The sequence below is a fragment of the Adiantum capillus-veneris genome, chromosome 12 (genome assembly GCF_014529385.1).
Source record: "Adiantum capillus-veneris isolate H3 chromosome 12, ASM1452938v2, whole genome shotgun sequence".
NCBI classification, from domain to species: domain Eukaryota; kingdom Viridiplantae; phylum Streptophyta; class Polypodiopsida; order Polypodiales; family Pteridaceae; genus Adiantum; species Adiantum capillus-veneris.
Genome location: NC_140942.1, coordinates 2,285,982 through 2,299,276, shown reverse-complemented (window position 1 = coordinate 2,299,276; position 13,295 = coordinate 2,285,982).

Genomic DNA, 13,295 nt, shown 5'->3' with positions numbered 1-13,295 from the left:
GCAAGCATATTGAGATGCTGTCTATCCAACTGTAGTAGATGCGATCTCTCTTTTACTTGCATATCAAAATGCTGCTGCAAATCATTGAGCCACCGAGAATGCATTTCAAAATGCTACTATCATTTGGCAGTTTGTATTGCAATACAACATAGTTTTGGTCAAATTTTTTGGCAGTTTTGCGAGCATATCAAAAGGCTGCTAGCCACATGGTCCCTTGTTAGTGTTTTTCACACATAAAGGGATTCTTGTTCGGCTCTGCAATTCAATATCGAACAAACCCCTGACTCGGAGCACAATTCAAACGACGTCAAATCAAAAGCTATAAAGCTTCAAATATGGCTTCGAAGGTGGATAAATTCAACGGATCTGGTTTCCATACCTGGCAAATTAAAGTCAAAGGTTATCTGATGCGGAAAAATCTTTGGAATGTGGTCAAGCCTCTCGCAGCCGACGAGTCCGGCACATCCGCTGCAGTTACAAGGGCACTATCTGCTGAGCTACAGAGGAAAGACGAACAAGCTTTTGGTATTATCCTAACCTCCTTAGAAGATGATTTTATTCATTACTTGGATGATGTCGATTCTTCAAGTGCTGCTTGGATAGAGTTAGAGAAGCTTTTCGGTGCCAAAGCTAAGTATTCAAAAATGAGTTTAAAAATGGAATTATATTCCATCCGCATGCGTGAAGATGAAAATATTGCAGCTTTAGCCAATAGACTGAAGAGTATTAGAACTCAACTTGTTTATGTCGAAGCTTCAGTACCAGAAGAAGATCTCATAGCCATTTTGTTAAAAAGTTTGACTGACAAATTTCATCAAATTGTTACTGTTTTAAAAGAGAAAGATCCGTTGCCCTCCTTGGATGGTATCATCAATTCATTGCAGGAAGAAGAACGCAAGGTACCTAGTACCAATTCTACTATTATTCCCAGGGCATATACAGTCTCGAATGCCGTGTCACCCACCAGTTCTTCTGATACTTCCAATGCATATACAGTCACTAAATGTGCTGCTACAGCAGCTTCATCTCGACCATTCAATGGAACCAGAACTTGTGCCATTTGTGGGCGCAACAATCATCAGACGAAAGACTGTTTCAAGAAGAATCCTTGTGTTCACTGTGGTAAAACAAATCATCCATCAAATAAGTGCTTTCAAAAGGGTAAAACTCAAATTCATGTGGTTGAGGGAGACACTGAATCTCCAATATATTCCGTTGATGAGGAAATTTATTAGATCAACTCTTTTCATGTTATTTAGTCAAAATAAATTGTACGGGCTATAGACACTGCCACCCATAAGTGGTAAGACCTCCCAATTTATCAGTTTTTTGTTCTCAAGTACCATTTTGTCCGCTCCTCATGAGGTTACTGGGTACACCTTAAACCCAAGGTTTGGCAGTGAACCAAAAACTCCACTTTTGGTAGCTAATTTTTTTGACCTACACCCTATTTGTTCAAGGGGGGGTTACTGACCTAGCACCAGGTTATGGATAAACCAAAAATCCTTGGTTGTGAGAAAACCTAAAACTCATGGTTGACGAGTACACCAAAAACTTGAGGTATCATGAGTTGCTTGTCCTAGTTCGGGCTTGAGGGGGGGATTGTTAGATATGTCAAGCCCGTGGGCATTGTCCCTTATAGCATGCAGGTTAGCTTCACTTAGAGCTCAAGTCTTGCATGGAAAGTTTTGGCTATTTTTATACTTGTAAGGTTTTTACACTTTAAGAAATTCAATCATAGCGTGAGTTTTTCCTGTGTCGAGATCTCTCTCTCTCTCTCTCTCTCTCTCTCTCTCTCTCTCTCTCTCTCTCTCTCTCTCTCTCTCTCTCTCTCTCGCCTTCTGCTGGATCTTCTTCCCTGCACCGCCATGGTTACATAGCTCCAATTGCACCAAAAATCACTATAGCCTGCTTCATTGTAAGAGTTCAGAATTGTTTCGCTGTGGTTTAGTATCACCTTTTGGGACTGTGAAGGTACACTTTGGGTAGCACTATTGATGTTTGGCATCTGTAAACCTTCTACATAGTTTCCTATGTATCTCCTTGACACATGACAAATTATTCCCCAAGTTAAGCTGTAGATAGCATTATCTTTGCCGTGATATTGTCTATCCCATGGGTCTCCTATGATATGAGCTTCTGTGTTTCAGGACCCAAGGCATCATAGATGCTAGACTCTCGTCTATATCTACGACTGTTTTGGTCAAAGTATATGCTCGTTTGGTCACAATGTCAAAGCTTGATTTTCGATGGAGGAGAGTTTGGCTCTGAACAGATTTCTGGGTCCACTCGGGTAATATCCTTCAACTCTAGAGAGGATGGGCTATAATAGATTCTTGCCTCTGAAATGAGATTCTTGCCTCATAGATTCTTGCCTCTATGAGCTATATGTGGGCCGTTCAAACACTGGTTGGTACTTTATGTACAGTTGCTCTTTTTGGTCTACATAGTGTGCATATGAATTATGGGTACCATACAAAGCTAGCATCATTTTGCTTGATGTGTCCCTTAGACTTGTGAATGATTACACACTCATGCCTGTGGATGCAGAATCACTTGCAAACCTAACAGTCTTTTCAACATTTGGTGATATATGGACATCTTGACCAAATTCATGTAGAACTTTATTGTCCAAAGAATCAATTTTCAGCTTTTCAGGTGCATGTGCATCTTTATGCTGATTTTGAACTTGCAGTGCTTTTACTGGTGTTTCTAATGGTAATGCAGAATCATTCGATTGCATCAAAAGTGATGAGTTAAATGCACTTACATCAAGATTCACATTTCCAATTTTCTCTGTACCTTGCTTGGCAATTGTTGATGTGTCCTTGTTGTCCGGATTTCTTGGATATTCTTCAAAAAAATGTCCACCTTTTCGTCCACAATCTGAGCAATACGCCATGACTGGTGGTATTTCAACTGGCTCTGTCATGTCAAGCTCTAGTTGAGGAGCTTTTGCTTCTATGCTGACCAAGTTGTCGGCATCTTCTTTTAAAACAGTGAGCATCAAACTATAGACTGCTCGATCTTGACCTTTGTATCGTCTTTGACTTGGTTCTCCAATTAGACTGGCTTCCATTGGCTAATCTGTTGGATCTTGCAATTCTGGCTCTCGACTATAGATCTGACCACTGTAATCCATGTACAATGACCCTGATTGTATATGCACTAACTATATGTTTTGCTGGCTTGTGTAGATTTCTAGATAAACACTTGGGTTGATTTTTTGCACTTCTATCTGCACTTCATCTTTGAGCTTGCAATACCTGGCTCCACTGAAGTCTGTGAACATCTGGGAGTTCTCTGAAGCTGACTTTACTCTGATCAATAGAATCTTGGATGCTGTGTTTCTTTTAATGCTCATCACGTATCTATGGCCTTTGGAATCTACATATAAGACTTTATCTCCATTGTAGCAATATAGCTGTAAAATCTGCTATTTTGGAGTTGTGCATGTGTTGCCACTGCTATTAGCTTGTTCTGTTGTACTTGAATTCTTGGCTCACTTTGATTCCATGTTGGCTTGTTCTGTAAAAACTATCTCTTAGCAAATTTTGGTGCTGATTAGCAGAATTTCTGCTGCGTGTTCTAGCCTAATCTGTTTTTTGGTTTGCACAATCACTTCTAGTCCCTGGAGTTCTTTGTCTCAACTGTGGGAACACTGTCCAAAATTGAGCACGAAATTTTTTCTGCTGCTCATAGCTTTGAATTGGCCTTTTTGCTCGCTTTTTTTTCGGCTGATTTGGTCCGCTTTTGCGGTTTGTCATTTTCCAAGCTCTGCTTTTTTTAAAAAAAACTTGTTCAATGTGCGACTCTTCCGACTTTGTTTTTTGCTTTCCTAGGTCTTTCTGACTTTTTCTGGCTTTTTTGACAACTTTCTTTTTATTTTTCTTAATTTATATGAAATTTTAAATTTTCTATTTTTTTAGTATTTTAATGATTTTTTTGGGAAAGTTTTGACTTTTAATGATTTTTTCTAATAATTTTCTAAATTTTTAATGATTTTTTTGAAGGTTTAATACATTTTTTGATTTATTAGGATTTTTTAAAATCAATTTTTTGATTTTTACTGAATTTTTGTGAATTTCTATGAGTTTTTTTCTATTTTTGTGATTTTTTTGGTAAATTTTTTACTTTTTTGGAATTTTTTGTGACTTATTTGGATTTTTAAATTATTTTTGTGTGAATTTTAAGGTATTTCTATTTATTTATTATTTTGTTATTTTTTAAACTCTTTTTTTAAAATTGAAATATTTTGATTTTTTAATTCTTTTGTGATTTTTATTCTTTTTTAAAAGATTTTCTTTTTGTTGTTGTTGTTTTTTTAATAAATAAATAAATAAACTTAACCTAACTAACTAATGTAACTAAACTAACCCATCCTAACCAAAGCTAACCTTAATGCTTACCTGGAGGAGTTGGCGCGTGCGAGACTGCGAGGTTTGGCAGTGGCAGGACAACGGCGGGACTAACAATGCTCATTGCGGGCGAGAGACAGCATGCGCAGGGTCCGGGCTGTTGGCGCTCAGTGGAGAGACAAAGAGTGTACGCGTTGACTGCGTGGACAGCGCCAGGAGCAAAGCATGCGAGAGAGAGAGACTGGGACAACGCGTGCGGGTGCCACATGACAGCTACACTTGGAGGGTGTGTGTGTGTGTGCGCTACTCGCCAAGCGTGAGAGCTGAGCCGGTGAGAGAGAAGGAAGGCGACAAAGGCAGAGAGAGAGAGAATGCATGTTGGAGAGAGAGTGACAGCTAGAGAGAGAGGGAGGGGGTTAGTGAGAGATAAAGGCAGAGATAGAGAGGGAGTAGATAGAGAGGGAGTGTGAGGGGGAAGTGAGAGAGTGTAGATAATTGGGCAATGGGGAGTTAGAGAGAGAGAGTGAGGGGGAGGGGAGATAATGTTAATAATCAGATTTTTGGCAAGGGGAGGAGAGAGAGTAAGAGAAGAGAGAGAGTGAGGGTGTGGGGTGGGTTCACGCGGAGCGGGAAGAAGAAGAAGAGAATTTTAATGTCGACGAAAGCTATCTCTACAGACCCTAAAGATCTATCCATGAGAAAATTTTTATGCGCCCCAGGCACAGACATCAAATTCAAACCCGGATTTTTATTAATTTTTTATTTCCGAACGTCCAAAAATGAAAAAAAAATTGCCAAAAATTAGCCGAAAACGCTAAAATTCACCCGAAAATCCCAAAAATTGCTAGAAAAGTCTAAAAGTTTTTCCAAAAATTTCTAAAAATCTTAAAAAATCATCAACAATTGCAAATGTACACTTTTGACACGCAAAAGCACACCAATTTTTATCGAAATTACCAAATTCAACAAAATCGTCAACTTGGCCCCCGAAAATAGTAAAACGCTCAAAATTTGATGCACGAAAGCCCAAATGCGCTCGAAATCAAGCCTTACACACATTCAAAACAGTTCATAAAGATCGCAGAATATCAAATTTTATGGAATCAAGTCAAAATTAATGCAAAAATTAGCCAAAAATTGCATGAAATTATCCCAAAAAATACTCTTTTTTAAAAGAAAATTCTTCACACATAGGGGATTATTGCAGCCAAATAAAATCACAAAAAGCACATCAATTCAATTACCAATTAATTTGATCAATGAAATCCAACTTAGGCAATTAAACCGATAAAATTAGCGACAAAATTAGGTCAAAATTTGACGCAATTGAAGTGTGTAAATCCCTGTTTTGAGCTAAAAAATACAGCAATTAACCATTTTACACACCAAATATGCAATTAAAATATTGAATTAATCATGCACATTAAGCACTGTTTAGGCACACACATACTAATAAAATTGGTAGTTTTTACCAATCTTTAGGTGCGCACACAAAAGGGTTAATCTTGTCAAAATTGCAATGTGATTTCACAAATCATTAGTTAATCATGGCCACAACGCAAATCAATCATCACAATTGAAAAATCATTAAGCACACATTGATTTTTAGGTGCACAAACAAGGGCAAAATAGTGTACACACCTAAAATTATGCAGACACACACTCAATTAGAATGCACACACACTTGATTTTAGTGCACACACACTTGCAATTGATCATTCAAGCATGCAATTAACTCAATTAGGCACCCAATTAGCAATATACAATCACCAATTATCAATTGAAACTTGTCAAATTCATACGCCACCAATTCTTAAAAATTTCGGCATTACGACGGCACGAAAACAAACAATCCAAAAAATTTAATCCAACATTGCATTGCATCATGGTGGAATCGCTACACAATTCTACACATCTTTAGATTCTAGGGAGGTTGAAAATACCACCTTGATTACCTTTCCAATGAAGATCAATTGAACGGTTGAAAGCTCCAATCCTTCATAGCAAATTAGTAAGTTAGCAAAAATTAGTGAAATGAGCAAGGGGTTAGTGCAAAATTAGAGTGTGTAAACACACAATTGGCAAGGTACGGTAACAAATTAGAGAATTATAAACACGTTGCTTCATGCACACACATCCAAAATCCAAAAAAACATAAACATACAAGTGAAATTAGTAGTGAAATTAGTGAGGAAACACATTCAATTATGCCACAATTACACTAGCATAAGCCATCGTCCCCGACGACAGAGTCAAATTTTGGGGTCCCATCATTGCATAGCTCCAATGACCAACAACATTATCAATGTGGAGGGATGAGCTACCCGGCTAGGGCATGGAAACACTCACACGATTAGTGAGCTAATCATGGCAACACGGATGGTGACTTTATGAGGTGAGCTTCTCTGCCTATGGAGGAGCTAAGCCACAATGCTGGGCAATCTCCACATCCACGTCCCTTCACCTCCAATCAACCCAATCCCACACATTGACGATTGCAAGACGCGTACAAAACTAATCCTATCATGCAACACATTAATCACAAGCACACACACATAGATCTATCGAACACCACACTCCAATCAAACCTACATGCACACACAAGCAAGAGAGGGCAATCACACAAGATTAGAGAGGGATTAACCACTAATTAGTTACGATCTAGCTAATCAAAGCATCATTAACAATCACAAGAAGCATGAGAGAGGCATAGTGAAAGAGAATTATGCATTGATTAATGTTAACCAAGTCACATGAGCAAGGAGAAGCTCAAGCACTCCATAGCCACACACCTCAAGAGATCTCACCAAAGAGTGCTCTCAACAAATGCGCTTGAGCACCCTAATTTCTTTACACACTGCCTTATACACCTAAGGTAAAAATATGCAATGTCCGGGCGCCCAAGGTCTTTAGGGCTCCACCACTTACTAAATCTGCGACCTAGACACTACTGAATCTTTATAGCTTGGAACTCCCAGTGAGCCCGTAACACATTAAAATATTACAATGGCTTGAAATAAATCGAGAATTTACAATACGTGACCATTTTGGGAAAACGTGAAAAATATGTAACTCCAATATTTACTCCTTCTTTATGTTGATCTTTGATGTGCATTCGTACGTCTTCAGTCTTTAGCAGCTTCTGTTAACTGACGTTGACTCAGTTAACAATATGCAATCATTTCAAAACCCATTTACGGCCTCATTACTCATTTTGAATGGACGGATGAATGTGAAGAGTCCTTTCAAAAGTTGAAACAAGCCTTGACCTCAACACCAATAATACCGAAGACTCCAAACTCGAACAAACTTTCCATGTGCATGTTGATGCTTCAAATTTTGCTCTTGGTTACATATACTAGCTCAGCCAAGAGAGGGCACAATGGATTTTTTGATCTCGTATGCCAATCGGCAACTAAACATAGCGGAAAAGAACTATAACACCACTAAAAGAGAAGGCCTTGGAATGATTTATGTGGTTAAGAAATTCCAACATTACTTGTTAGCTAACAAGTTTGTCTTTTTTGTGGATCATCAAGCCTTACTCTATCTGGTGAACAAGTCATGCAATATAGGAAGAATAGTAAGATGGTTCATCATCCTACTTGAATTTGACTTGATAGTGGTAGTCAAGAAAGGTACCATACACCAAAGAGCTGATCACCTATCCAGAATCACTTCCGAGGAACCACCTAATGTCGTAGATGATGACCTACCCGACGCATATTTATTCTCGATAGAAATGATTCCTAGATGGTCGGAGGATCTTGTTACTCTAATGACATTTGCACACGTAGATTCACAGATTCCACTTCCTCTAACACCACGACCAATCGAGAAATCATCAATGTATCATCTATTGGCATGAAGATTGTATCGTAGAAACAAGAAAGGAATCCTACTTCTATACATAAGCCCTAATGAACAAGCAAATTACTTAAGGTAGGACCACACCACGGTAGTTGGGATTCATTTTTTTAGTAGAACATACTTAGAAAAGACTTACATGGTTAGGAGTCTACTAGCCAAATATGAAACATGACGTTCATACATATGTGAGAGATTGCCTTCAGTGCCAAGAGAAACCTAGGTGGAGTAGATATTTGGTGGACTATTTGAAAAACACGAGATTTCCAAAGAATATGAGAAAATGGAGACAACTCACTATCAAAACTGAGGTAGCTAACTACACCTTAATTGGTCGATAGCTATATAGGCAAGAAAAGGAACAACATCTTAGACTATGTCCTATCTTGGAGCAGACACATGTAGGACTAGCTTGTGGCCATTTCTCTTATGAAACCACTACAAGAGCTATTTTGATGGCTGGAATATGGTGGATTGAAGAGGCAAAGGAATTTTTTCGAAGATGAGATGCATGTCAAAGGGCAAAAATGCCAACACGAATAGATAGCATGCCATTACAACCAATGATGGGAGCAAGAGCTTTTTCTAAATGGGGTATAGACTTTGTAGGACCTAAGCCAAAAACAGGACCCGTTTTTTCACACAGTTTAGGTTGTGAAATGTTGTGCAAGGACAAGGTTAAAGATGGAATTGATATTCCAAAAAAATGTCGAGTTTTTTTCAGCTCATGAGACAACTTTCTAGACAGATAGCACCTCAAAATCCATTTTGAAACTCTTGACATAATTCAAGGAAAATGGTCACTTAACAGGACATAAAAGTGTCCCAAGACATAAAAGTGTCCCATTACCAACCTAGTGTTAAAGGTGAAGGGAAGAGGATGTGGAGATTTCCCATCATTGTGGTTTAGCTCCTCCGTAGGCCGAGAAGCTCACCTCATAGAGTCACCATTTGTGTTGCCATGATTAGCTCACTAATTGTGTGAGTGTTTACATGCCCTAGCTGGGTAGCTCATCCCTCCGGATTGATAATTATGTTGGTCATTGGAGCTATGCAACGATGGGACCCCCAACACATACATGTAGATAAATCTACGATAGTAGCCACAATGCCCCATAAATGCCTAAACTTCCTTAACATCTGTCGGTCTAGATATTTTTGCAATTGCCACCACCTTTTCCATGTCTGTGGCAATACCATTTTTTGATACAAAATGTCCAAGAATTTTGCGTTGTCTAAACATAAAAATGCATTTTTAAGGATTTAAATAAATCCTGTATAGACGGCATTTCTCAAAGGCACACCATAAGTGTTCGACATGGATCTTTCTTTTTATGGAGTGCACACAAAGATCATCCATACAAACCTCTAAGAAATTCCATAGATATTCCTTAAAACCATGGCTCATTAGCCGGTGGAATATTCTTGGTGCAAAAAGCATGGCTCATTAGCCGGTGGAATATTCTTAGCATGACCCTATAAGCAAAAATTTGCCATTCCGTGGCAAAAGCTATTTTATGTTGATCTTTAGGATCTATTGTCAATTGGTTGTAGCCAGAGAATCCATCCAAGAAACTATAAGCCTCCATGCCAGCTACTCATTCTAGCACATGGTCTGTGATAGGAAGAGGATGATTATCTCATATAGTGGCTGCATTCACCTTCTTGAGAATTAGACACACTCTGAGTTTGCCATTCTTTTTTGGCATCACCACAATAGGTGATACCCAATCAATGTGTTCTATTTTGTAGATGAACTCAACATCCTTGAGCTTCTCAATCTCTTCTTTGATCTTCTTAGCAAATGTCTCGTTGTAGGTGTATGGCCTTTGTCTGATCAACTTAGCATCATATCTCATAGGGATAATACGACGACATATTCAGGATCCACTCCCTTGAGATATTTATATGACCAAGCAAAGAAATCCTTATATTCTTCTAACATTTGAATGAGATTCTCTTTCCTCTTGAAAAAGATCCGTAGCTATGTATGCTGGTATTGACTCTTCTCCCAACTCCACAAGGTCAATTCATTTGGCATTCTCAAACCCCTGATAGGATTTCCTTGGTTCTTTTGGTTGTCGGATCTTTTTCAAGAGAAAAGAGATTCTCATTCAAATGTTAGAAGAATATAATGATTTATTTGCTTGGTCATATAAAGATCTGTAGCTATGTATGTTGGTTTTGACTCTTCTCCCAACTCCACAAGGTCAATTCATTTGGAGTTCTCAAGCCCCTTGTAGGATTTCCGTGGTTCTTTTGGTTGTCGCAAAGGTTTCTTATAGCAATGATTCATTGATCTTGCAAAGTGTTTTTTTTTTAATGAGATGGAACACTGAATGCCCCTAATTTATCGTTTTTAGATTCCATCTCTGTGGTCCAGACTTTTTTCAAGGTCTGTTTCAGCTCCTTATATTTTTCTTTGTGTTCAGATTTTCCACTGGAGGTTCCTTTCCTTTAGTCTTATTAGGCTCACCCAATTTTTGTTTTGTATTGGTTTGACAATATGAGTTTTTTGTGTCTAGATATCATCTTGTTATCTTGTCTTTTATCGAGTCCGAGACATCCAGTTTCATCAAGAATTGAGTTTTGTTTTTCATTGTAGGTTTTGATGCTTTTCTTTTCATGTTGTTTTCCCATTTTCTTTGATATCTTTGTTGACGTCTACGATGCTGGTTTGGAGATTCAAAAAACTTTTCTTATCGTCCTCTGAGTAGAAGTTTTGCTCTTATGTGTTCTTTTTTAGAGTCTGATTCCTCTATTGTAAGTGTTTTTTCTCCCAACTTATCCGCGGCATCATAGTAGTGATCAGAGAAAACCTATTGCTCCTCAATCATTTCAATAAATGCCATCTAAATATGGACTATTTCATAGCCTTTTTCATCACAAAAGTGTGTAGGTGTAGATGGGTGAAAGCATGTATAGGTGGTCCAAAAAGAGCTGTCTTGGACACTCCTTTTTTTAAAAAGTAGTTTTTGGGAATTACATTTGATTTTTGGGGGAAGAAACTGAATGATGAGTAATGAAGACGGGGGGAATTTTGAAAAAAAGAGGGCTATGCATTTTTTACCACCCCTAGTAGTTCTTGGACGCGTTGGACATACGAGCACCCCCTTTGTCTCCTTCTCTGCATGCGGGTTTTGCACAAAGCTACAGGTTTAGGGTATTCTCTGCACGTGGTTTTTGCATAGAGCAGAGCGCCTTTCTCTCCTTCTCTGTGTGGTGTTTTTACAACACATTCCCCCATCTCTCTCTCTCTCTCTCTCTCTCTCTCTCTCTCTCTCTCTCTCTCTCTCTCTCTCTCTCTCTCTCTCTCTCTCTCTCTCTCCAAATAGGATGGAGCCTTCTCGCCAGTTAGGTGTGTGTGAGTGTCTGTGACATGTTTGGTCTTGTTGATGCCTGGGCTCTTCATGATGTATGTTCATGCGTTGAGCTCTTTTTCTTCAGGTTTTCTTGATTTGTCTCTATGCCCACCAATACACAGTCAAGTAGAGTTTCTTGAGCAATTCACAGGCTGCTTACACGATTATTGGGCGGCAAAGAAAAGGGAACAAAGACAGAGGCAAAGGCAGCAAACTCTCTGTGCTGAAAGGGGAAGGATGTCCAACCCAATAAGAATTAGAAAAGGAAGATTCTTCGTGCCATGTCAAGGTGATGGCAAGAGCAGACGCAAGGATTGACAACCAAACTCCAAGGAGAGATTTTTCAACAGTTACTCCAGCAACCAGTATTTTGCAACCTGTAGAACTCAGCACATTCTATACATCGAGCAATGATTTCCAACATTTGCAACACCTTGTCAGAATTCAAGGTCCCGCACTCAGCCATGGAAATGCTTTTCAAGAGGGTACCAGTGATGGCATGCATTAACTCGAGGGACGAAGGATGCACGTCCCTTTATGGATAGAGCACTTGCAAAGTTGTTGGGCATACACGAAAGAAACATCGACTTTGTGAATGCACGACTCCATTTAGAGAATGAGAATAATCCTTTTCCAATCTTAGCATGTCAACAGCAAGCTTGTCGTTCTACAAACATCACAGCGGACATTAAGGAGCTTGTGTTTGGTTTCTAGACAGCAAAGACCTAAGTCTCTTCAAATAAGAAGGACATATGCCAAAGGCGTATCAGCAAAAAGACTGTTCTTAGGCATCCATTGCATTTGCTGGATCAACCTCAGGTATTATGAACTATGCACTAATACTTTGCCAAACTATAACAACTATCAAACTGTAAAAAACCACTTTGAAGTAGTATATTGATCCCTGTTCACCACTGTCAAACTGTAAAAAATCACTTCCAAGTACTATATCGACCAATGTTCACCACTGTCAAGTTGTCACAACCACAATCAAATTGTAAAAAAACCACTATCAAGTAATGTAGTGACCATTGTTCACCACTTTCAAGTTTTAAAAACCATTGTCAAATTGTAGGAAACCTATGAGAACAGAGAAAACAATTGAAAAGTGGTTTAATTCCCCTTCAAGTACTTTGCAAAGCAGTTAAAGTATTGATAGTGATTTGAAATACCTAAAATACTGCTTTCAACCCCCTTCAAGTGGAAGTTTGTACTTTGCAAAGTGCTAAAATAGTTTGTCACACCACTTTAAAGTATTTTAAAAACCACTTGCAATCTCCCAAGTGCTTAGGTGAGACTCTATGTAAGCACTTGGAAGTTTTCAAACCATTTGAAGGTGATTGAAAGTGAAAAACAAACCACTTGAAAGTGGTTTGATGACCACTTTCAATATTTTTTAGGTGGTTTTATGTGCTTCAGGTGGTTTGAAATCTGCCAAGTGCTTGGGTGAGAACCTTGAAGATTTCAAACCACCTGAAGATGATTGAAAGTGGTTTGATGACCCTTTTCAATCACCTTTAGGTGGTTTTAAGTGCTTCAAGTGGTTTGAAATCTGCCAACTGCTTAGGTGAGAACCTATGTAAGCACTTGGAAGATTTCAAACCACCTGAAGGTGATTGAAAGTGGTTAAAAAAACCACTTGAAAGTGGTTTGATGAACTTTTTCAATCACCCTAAGGTGGTTTAAAGTTCTTCAAGTGGTTTCAAGT